Here is an 8,673-nt window from a genome sequence, read left to right on the forward strand (position 1 = left end):
CAGTAACACCAAAGTCTCCAATGGAGACGTTACTGGGCCCGCTGGAGCAAATCGATGATCAACGGGAGGGCCTTTACCTTTACCTTTTAAAGAGTTAGAGCATTTAATTTTGTGGATGTTTTGGATGCTATAATAGTCACAATGATACAATGCTGAAAGAACACTCAGGCTGATTTTGAGGGAACCAAACTCCGGGGATTAAGCTGAGTTATCTATTTTTGCTCTCTCTTTTGGTGGCTTCATTTTGAACTTAATTTTTCCTGTTTATTTTGCATAATACTCTCAGTTGATAACAAACAGAAAACTCCCAGACTTGATAACATTTAGATGCAAGTGAAAAAAACTTCGGGCTAAAAGCATAAGGGGACTTGTTCATAAATCAGAAACAAAATCATGATCTTTTAATTTTCTTCTCTGATTACAACATCCCGTACAAATCTATCATTTCCTTATTAATTCTAATAACTTTAACTATGACTGATTTTTCTAATAAATAAATAAATAACCTTTCAGTCAAAAAAATTTAATTTATAAAGTAAAATTAGCAGCAGGAAAGAACTACCTATTACCTTTCCAGAGATAAGTGCTCTGGGCATTTTGCCGTACCTTTTAACATTGATTATTTATGTATTTTTAGAAATAACATGCTTTTGCAACAATGAGACAACCCTTTCCAAACCATTTGGGAGCTAGATGCTCTCACTAATATCATATTTCCATGATGAATAGATTTTACATGATTTGCTTTCCAAATTTTAATTATCAAGAATGATGTTAATTATAAAGAAATAATCTTAAAAATGGGTCAACCTCTAGTAATACCTTCCAATCAATTTTAGATCATATTTATCATTATTAGCAATTAAAATGTATTGACAACTGCTATATGCTGGAAACTGTTGACATCGCTATTGAAAATTCTTTTATAAAAGTAATTTTGGGGGGACTGGAGTGATAGCACAGCGGGTAGGGCGTTTGCCTTGCATGCAGCCGACTTGAGTTCGATTCCCAGCATCCCATAGGGTCCCCTGAGCACCGCCAGGAGTAATTCCTGAGTGAAGAGCCAGGAGGAACCCCTGTGCATCGCCGGGTGTGACCCAAAAAGCAAAAAAAAAAAAAGTAATTTTTGGGGCCAGAGTACAGTGGTTAGGCCCTGCATGTGGTTACCCTGGGTTGATTTGTGGCATCCCATATAGTCCTCCGACCATCACCTGGAACGATCCCTGAGTGCAAAGCCAGAAGAAACTTCTGAGCATGGCCGGAGTGGCTCCCAAAATTTTATTTTAATTAAATTTTTTTTAATTTAAAAAAATTAATTAAATTTTTAATTAAGTTTTTATCGCTTTAAAGAGTGATAGCACAGCAGGGAAGGCATTTACCTTGCATATGGCTGACCTAAGTTTGATCCCCAGCATCTCATAGGGTCCCCCAAGCACCGCCAGGAGTGATTCCTGAGTGCAGAGCCAAGAGCAACCCCTGAGCATCGCTGGGTGTGATGCAAAAAAAAAAAAAATTTTTTTTTTAATTCATGGGGTGGAAAGACAGTACAGTAGGTAGGGCACTTGCCTTGCATGCGGTTAACCCAGGTTGATTCCCCAGCAGCCTGTAGGGCCCCTCAATCCCTGCCAGAAGAATTCCTGAGCACAGAGCCAGAAGTACATCCTGAGCCTCCCAGGAAGGATGGAAGGTGTGGCAGGTACTGCAGGACTCACCCCCATCAGGCTCAGCACGGCCTCCAGCCCCAGCCTTGGGGTGTCTTGACCACTGAGGAGAAATGAGCAGGTCCTTCCTCTAAGCTCTTTATCTTCTGCTGAACAAATGACGCAGACAGCAGGGCAGGGAGCGCCTTCAGGGCTTCACACATTCCACTCTGATGGCTGAAGCAGAAGGTGCTGGAGGATGAGGGGAGCACCGGTGGAGGAAGACAGTCGGAAGGAAATTCCCGCATATTCTACCATTGTCTAGTTCTCTCTCTTGGAGAACCCCACCGGCTACCGAGAGTATCCTGCCTGCACAGCAGAGTCAGGCAAGCTCCCCGTGGTGTATGCAGGATGCCAAAACCCAGGAACAATGATGGGTCTCATTCCCCCCCCACCCCCACCCTGAAGGAGCCTCCACTTGCTAAAATCCCAGGGCTAGGACGAATGAATGGAGATGTTACTGGTGCCTGCTCGAGGAAATCGATGAACAACAGGATGACAGTGATACAGTGACAGTGATTACCAGGAGTGTGAGGAGTGAGGGCAGGAGTTCTGAGGCATGAAGGAGCTGTGTGGCGTGAGGGCAGGGTGTCACGGGGAGAGGATGGAGGGGCTGGGCCAACCCTGACCGGCTCTCTGCTGCGAGGAGCCCAGCACTGCTCTGGGGACCAGCCGGGACCACCCCTGCCCTCTACTCCCCCCCACCCCCCATGAGGCCAGTCACTCCTTTCTCTCTGGGACATGGTTCTTCAGGGACTCTGCTGATGCTTCACGCCAGGTCCTCTGGGCCAGGTCCCTGTGCTGACCAGCCGCTACAGTGCGCAGAGAGCCAGGCCCACCCGGGGTCCTGCCCTCCCAAGGCTCCCCGGAGGCTGCCACTCCACCCTACTCACTCGAGAGATGGAGGCCACATCAGAGATTGACCGGAGCCAGGTGCCTGGGAGAGGGTGCCCAGTGTCCACAGCTGCTTCCTGTCCTATGTGGCCCAGACAGGACCCTGCGGTCCCCACAGGACCAAAGAACTGGGACCTGTCTGTGGGGGGAGCAGAGCGAGCCTTGGTGTCCAGAGAAGCAGGAGTGCAGCCTCGCAGAGGCCCTGGGCATGGACATCAGCACGACCGACAGGGCCAGCAGGACCCAGCCCTGCTTCCGGCCATGGGGTTGGGGCTTCCCCCAAGCGCCAAGGTGAGCCAAGAGCATCTGAGATGGCTCCTTCCCTCCCTCTCTTCCCGCCCTGTCTTGCTTTTGCTTCCCTGAGCAGAAACCGCTGTCTTGGTCCCGGCACCAGAGATCCCCCAGGGCAACGCCTCAAGGAGTCTGACGGGCACAGACCAAGTGCTGGGAGGGGTCAAACTCTGGGCCTAGAGCTTCCTAACCCGCCTGGCTGGAAGCAGGAGCCGATTGAGGGCCCAGTTGCGGCCTGGATGTAGGTCTGCTTGTTAGGAGACGGGCGCGCGTGTCTCTCCTGCGAGTGGTGATGGGGCCCAGGCGCGCTGGGCTCATGTGATCTGGAGCGTTTCAGGCGAGGCAGGAGCTGCCGTCCTCAGGCCGCACCCTGAGCGAGACACCTCTCTGGTGGTGAGCCGGGCTCCCGCCCCCAGCTCACGCTCCGAGGGGGTCCAGAGCCAGCCCTGAGCTCCAAGCCAGCCCTCCTCTCCTCCCCTTCTCTAAACAAGACCCCCTCGTCTAGTACCGCGTCCCTCCGCAGGGCCAAGGCAGCAAACGGGACAGAAGGGGCCACGGCGGGGGTAGGACTGAGACACGGGCAGGCAGAGTCCCTGACAGCGCCACCAACGCCCACCGTCCTCCAGCCTACGGGAGCCTCGCTGGGGAAACAGCCCCATGCAGCCGCCAATCCACGCGTGTAGCACCGAGCCCCGGCCCTGCCCTGTGCCCTCTCTCCAGCTCTCTCTGCAAACAGGTCGTGCCTCGTTGCCTAGTCTCTCTCCTCTGGTCTCTGGGACCCCGTAGGAGCTGGAGGTGGCATCGTAAGGAGACTGTCATCCCGGCCCTTGTCGGTCACCTCTTGTCTCCATGGCGTAGACCAGCTCTTGCCGCCCTGCCCTCTGCCCCCCACGAGGCCGGCCACTCCCTTCTCTCCGGGACATGGTTCCTCGGGGGCTCTGCTGATGCTTCACGCCAGGTCCTCTGGGAAGGGTCCCCGTGCCGACCAGCTGCTACAGTGTGCAAAGAGCCAGGCCCACCGGGGCTCCTGCCCACCAAGCTCTCGTCTCACCTCTCGGCATTTGCCAGAATTCCAACACCAACGGCCTAACGCTCTAGCCTCCCAGGCAACCTGACCTTAGGTTGCTCTGATGCTGAGGGAGGGGGTAGGGAGGACAGACATGCGTCGGGATGCCCGTGAGAAAGTGCCTGGAGTAGCTTGTGTGGAAATAGAGTAGGTGTGAGTTCAGGGGAGTGTGTGTGTGTGTGTGTGTGTGAGTGTGTGTGTGTGTGTGTGTGTGTGTTGGGGGGTGAAGAGACTGGACTTCGCATGGACTTGGGGTAGACTCAGGGCCTTGGTGGCGGCTCGGACAGCAGAGGGAGGGAGGAAGGTGTGGACAGACACTCCTCATGTCCGCGGTCACCTCAGACTTGCAGAACAGTGCAACTGCAGGGTGTCTGCTCACTGCTGCTCCGCCCAGTAGTGGGAGAAGAGACTCACATACACATAAGTGAAAACGTGCTCAACAGGGCCGGAGGGATAGCACAGCGGGGAGGGCGTTTGCCTTGCACCCGGCCGGCCCAGGTTCAATCCCCGGCATCCCATAGGGTCCCCCAATTCCTGAGTGTAGAGCCAGGAGTAACCCCTGAGCACCGATGAATGTGACCCAAAAAGAAAAAACGAAAGACATTCTAAAGACAGACAACCTTGGCAGAGTCCAAGCAAGGGGTCAGTGGCCCAGGGAGGATGCCAGCCCTGAGGTCTGGGTGGGGTCTTGAGGGGCCCCGAGTCCTTGGCCTCCAGGCCAAGCTGTGGGGTGTGCCAGAGCGAATGGGGCTAAAAGCTTGGGGGCTGGCGGCCTCGATGCCTTAACTTGAATGCACCCAAATTCCAACAGCACAGTGGGAATTCTGGAATGATCTTCTCCCCTCTCTCTGTGGAAGCCAAGCTAAGCCTTGCTCGCACGTGCCCTCCGCATTCTTCCCCCTCTCTGTCCCGGCATGTCCCGAGTCCTCACAAGCATGGAACTTGGCGCCCTCTGGCCTCACTCGGAGCTTCTCAAAACACTAAAACTCCTGGCTGGATCTCATAGACCAGCCACGACACTGCTGTGGGGCGACCCAGGCCCCACACGGGGCTCTTGCCCACCTGCAGGAGGAGGGAAAGGAGGAGGAATGGGTCCCTCTTCCACTGACCTGGAAGAGAAAGGACACAGAGATGCCCCTATTGGTAGGAAACAAGCCAGTGACTCTCAGAGCCTTTTTCCTCAACAAGCTGCGGTGAAGAAACGGGGTTGGGGAGAAAGTGAGAAAGTTAAATAAGGGGAAAATGGGGCTGGATGGGGCTGGAGCAATAGCACAGCGGGTAGGGCGTTTGCCTTGCACGCAGCCCGACCCGGGTTCAATTCCCAGCATCCCATATGGTCCCCCGAGCATGGCCAGGAGTCAGTCCTGAGTGCAGAGCCAGAAGTAACCCCTGAGCATCGCTGGTTGTGACCCAAAAATCCAAAAAGCCAAAAAAAATGGGGCTGGAGCGGGTAGGGCGTTTGCCTTGCACATGGCTGATCCAGGTTCGATTCCCAGCACCCCATATATTCCCCTGAGCACTGCCAGGAGTCATTCCTGAGTGCATTGCCAGGAGTAACCCCTGCGCATCACCGGGTGTGACCCCCCAAAAAAAGAAAAGAAAAATAAATAAGAGGAAAATATGTGAAACAGTCAGAGGGGAGAGTTCCTAGGAAACTTCTTATTTGTGAAAAGAAAAACCAATAGGTGAAAAGTCACACTTCTCAGGAGGGCTGTGGGAATGGTACTGGGAAGGGAAGGTGCTAGAACCCTGTGATCGGAATCAAGGGCTCCACAGAAAGATCAGGCAAGTAACTCTGATGCTGTGTAAATACAGGGCAGGTCTTTCCTCGGAACTACAAGACTCGAGGTAGGGCAACCAGCAGGGATGTTGTCAACTGTTACTTAAGCAGAGTCATTCTCTTCCTTTGAAATCCAGCTGGAAACTCCCTCAAGGCCAGGAGTTTGCTGCAAACCCCAAGGTGCATACTACTGCCCGTTCAAGGATAAACACAGGAAATTATTCCGTCATAAATCTGTCATCAGGACTCCACTCTGACTCCTGGGGACCCGACCTGCTCACTGGCTCCCCCGCCAGGAGGAACAGGGAAAATGGAGACACGGGGAACACCGAAGTTCTGCCTAATCATCTTTCCGGAACCTTCTAGTCTTTTCGGTGCGGCCTCTTCCCCACTCCCGGGAACATCTTCTCAGCCGTCACTGCTTCTCAGGGGCTCACCCCAGGGGCAAAATGTTTGGGGTGGGCAAAAGGTCAAGTCCTCGTTGCAGAGAACTGTCCACAGTGGGGAACATGCCTTTGACCTCCCGAACGGAGGGCAGGCACCCCTGGGGCCGACCGCTCTGAACAACAACGCTTCAAGCCTCAATACCTGTGAATTTAATTCCACGGAAATTCAACGTCCAAGGAAAAGAAGAGCTACTACCGATTCCGCCGTGACTCTGGGATTCTCCCCCTCCAGTGCTCCGTGTGCAGCCCCAACTGTGTGCTCCACCCTGTCCGCCCCCGCACGGTCCAAGTCTCTCACCCCTGTGCCGCTTCTGTGCCAGCCCTTCTCTGGGGAGCCCGCGAAGACCAGGGAGACTGAGCCACGCGCCTCCCCGTCCACCACAGGGACTCAAGCGCTGACGTGCCAGATGGCCCAGGACCCGGCTCCACGGCACGCTCAGGCCCACAACTGCCGGCTCTCCCGACACGGGCCTGCCGCTTTGCTGCGTGCGTGCATGCGGCAAGGCTGGGGTGGATTCCAGGAATCGCAGCAAAGTACATCAAAGACCCGGGTTTGAGCCCAGCACCTCCTCCGACCCCCAGAACCCCACCAGGAGTGATCCCTGAGTAGAGTCGGGAACAAGCCCTGAGCACCACTGGGTGTGACCCCCGAAGTACAAGATTATTATTATTATTATTATTATTATTATTATTGCTTTTGGGGTAACACTAGGCGATGCACAGGGGTTACTCCTGGCTCTGCCCTCAGGAGTTACTCCTGGCGGTGCTCAGGGGACCATATGGGATGCTGGGAATCGAACCCAGGTTGGCCGCGTGCAAGGCAAATGCCCTCCCCACTGTGTTATCTCTCCAGCTCAAAGATTATTTTTTGGGGGGAGGACACACCCGGAAATGCACAGGGGTTATTCCTGGCTCTGCACTCAGGAGTTACTCCTGGTAGTGCTCAGGGGACCCTATGGGATGCTGGGAATCGAACTCAGGTCAGCCGCGTGCAAGGCAAACGCCCTACATGCTGTGCTATTGCTCCAGCCCCCCCCCCCCCCAAGCACAAGATTAAAAAGCCACAGGCAAACCAAGAGCCGGAGGTCAATCGGGGCTTCTCCGACTGCGGTCACCTCGGCCCCCTCCGGAGAATGGGCCCTAAGGGGCCACTCAGACCCAAGCGAAACTGTGCTTCCATGTTTTGCCAAGCCCTCAGTCTGGATCCTGGGAGAAGGACTCACTAGCTGGGTTCCCACCGCTGTGCCAGGAAGCCCGGCCCCAGACAGAGGAGGAGGAACCCATCACCCGTGAGGGCGCAGGACGCGCTAAGGCACCGCAAACGTGCTTAAGGGACACGGAAGCTCAGAATCAGAACAGTGAATGAGACACTGAGCAGTGTGCTTCAATGTGCTTCCTCCTGGTTCCCAGGCACTCAGGGGTCTCTCCTGCAGGGTCTCGGGGATCAAATGAGGGGCCGGGTGTCCAACCGGTTGACTGAATGCAAAGCAAGTGCCTAACCCACCATATTAGCTTTCTAGCTCAGGACATATTTTTTTTTCTTTTGAGGATTGAATTAATAAAAATATCAGTGAATCGGGGTCATGGCGGTTCTAGCTACCCCTAAAGAGGGAATCTGAAGACTGGAGGAAACCCAAACCTCTGAATATATTCGGAAGTTAAAACAAAACAAAACACAAACAGGCCAGGCTGGAGCGACAGTGCACGTTCAAGGGGAGTGGTGGGAATAAAGGGCTCAAGGCCTGTGATTTGGGGAAGGGGAAAGAATTGAGGAACTGTGAGCTCTGGCAAGCATCACACGCAAATCGCATGAGTAACGGCCACCACAAAGCTCAGAGCTCATAACTTTTGGTTTAGTACATGGAGGTCAGCTGGGAGGAGGAAGGGGGACTCTGTGAACAGGAGGGGAACCCCCAGAGAAAGGGCACCAGCAGGCATCTCCCTACGCTTGCTACAAAGTCAGTCACAATGGGTGAAAATGTTGGAAGACTAACACCCTAGGACAGTAGACACAAGGGCCAGGAGGATCGCTCTATGGTTGGAAGCCTGCCTCCTGAGCTGGGGGAGAAGGCAGCTGGGATGGAGAAGGGATCACTAAGTCGATGATGGTTGGAGGGATCGCTCGGAATGGGAGATGAGTGCTGAAAGTAGATAAAGGACCAAACACGATGGCCTCTCAGTATCTGTATTGCAGACCATAAGGTCCAAAAGTAGAGAGAGAGTATGGGGGAAATTGTCTGCGATGGAGGCAGGAGGAGGGTGGGATAGGGGGATACTAGGGACATTGGTGGAGGGATGGGTGTTCGGTCATTGTATGACTGAAACGCAAACATGAAAGCTTGTAAGTGTAGCTCGAAGCAATTCAATTGAAGAAAAACAAACAAACAAACAAAAAACTGTTGGAAGAAGCCAGACTGAATCTCTGAGACTCCAACTCCTACAGCTGCGATCCCAGACAGGAAGTTCCGGAAGGGTTTAAAATCATTGAAAATCAAA

Source organism: Sorex fumeus, unplaced genomic scaffold, assembly GCF_029834395.1.
Source record: "Sorex fumeus unplaced genomic scaffold, SorFum_2.1 ptg000100l, whole genome shotgun sequence".
Lineage (NCBI taxonomy): Eukaryota > Metazoa > Chordata > Mammalia > Eulipotyphla > Soricidae > Sorex > Sorex fumeus.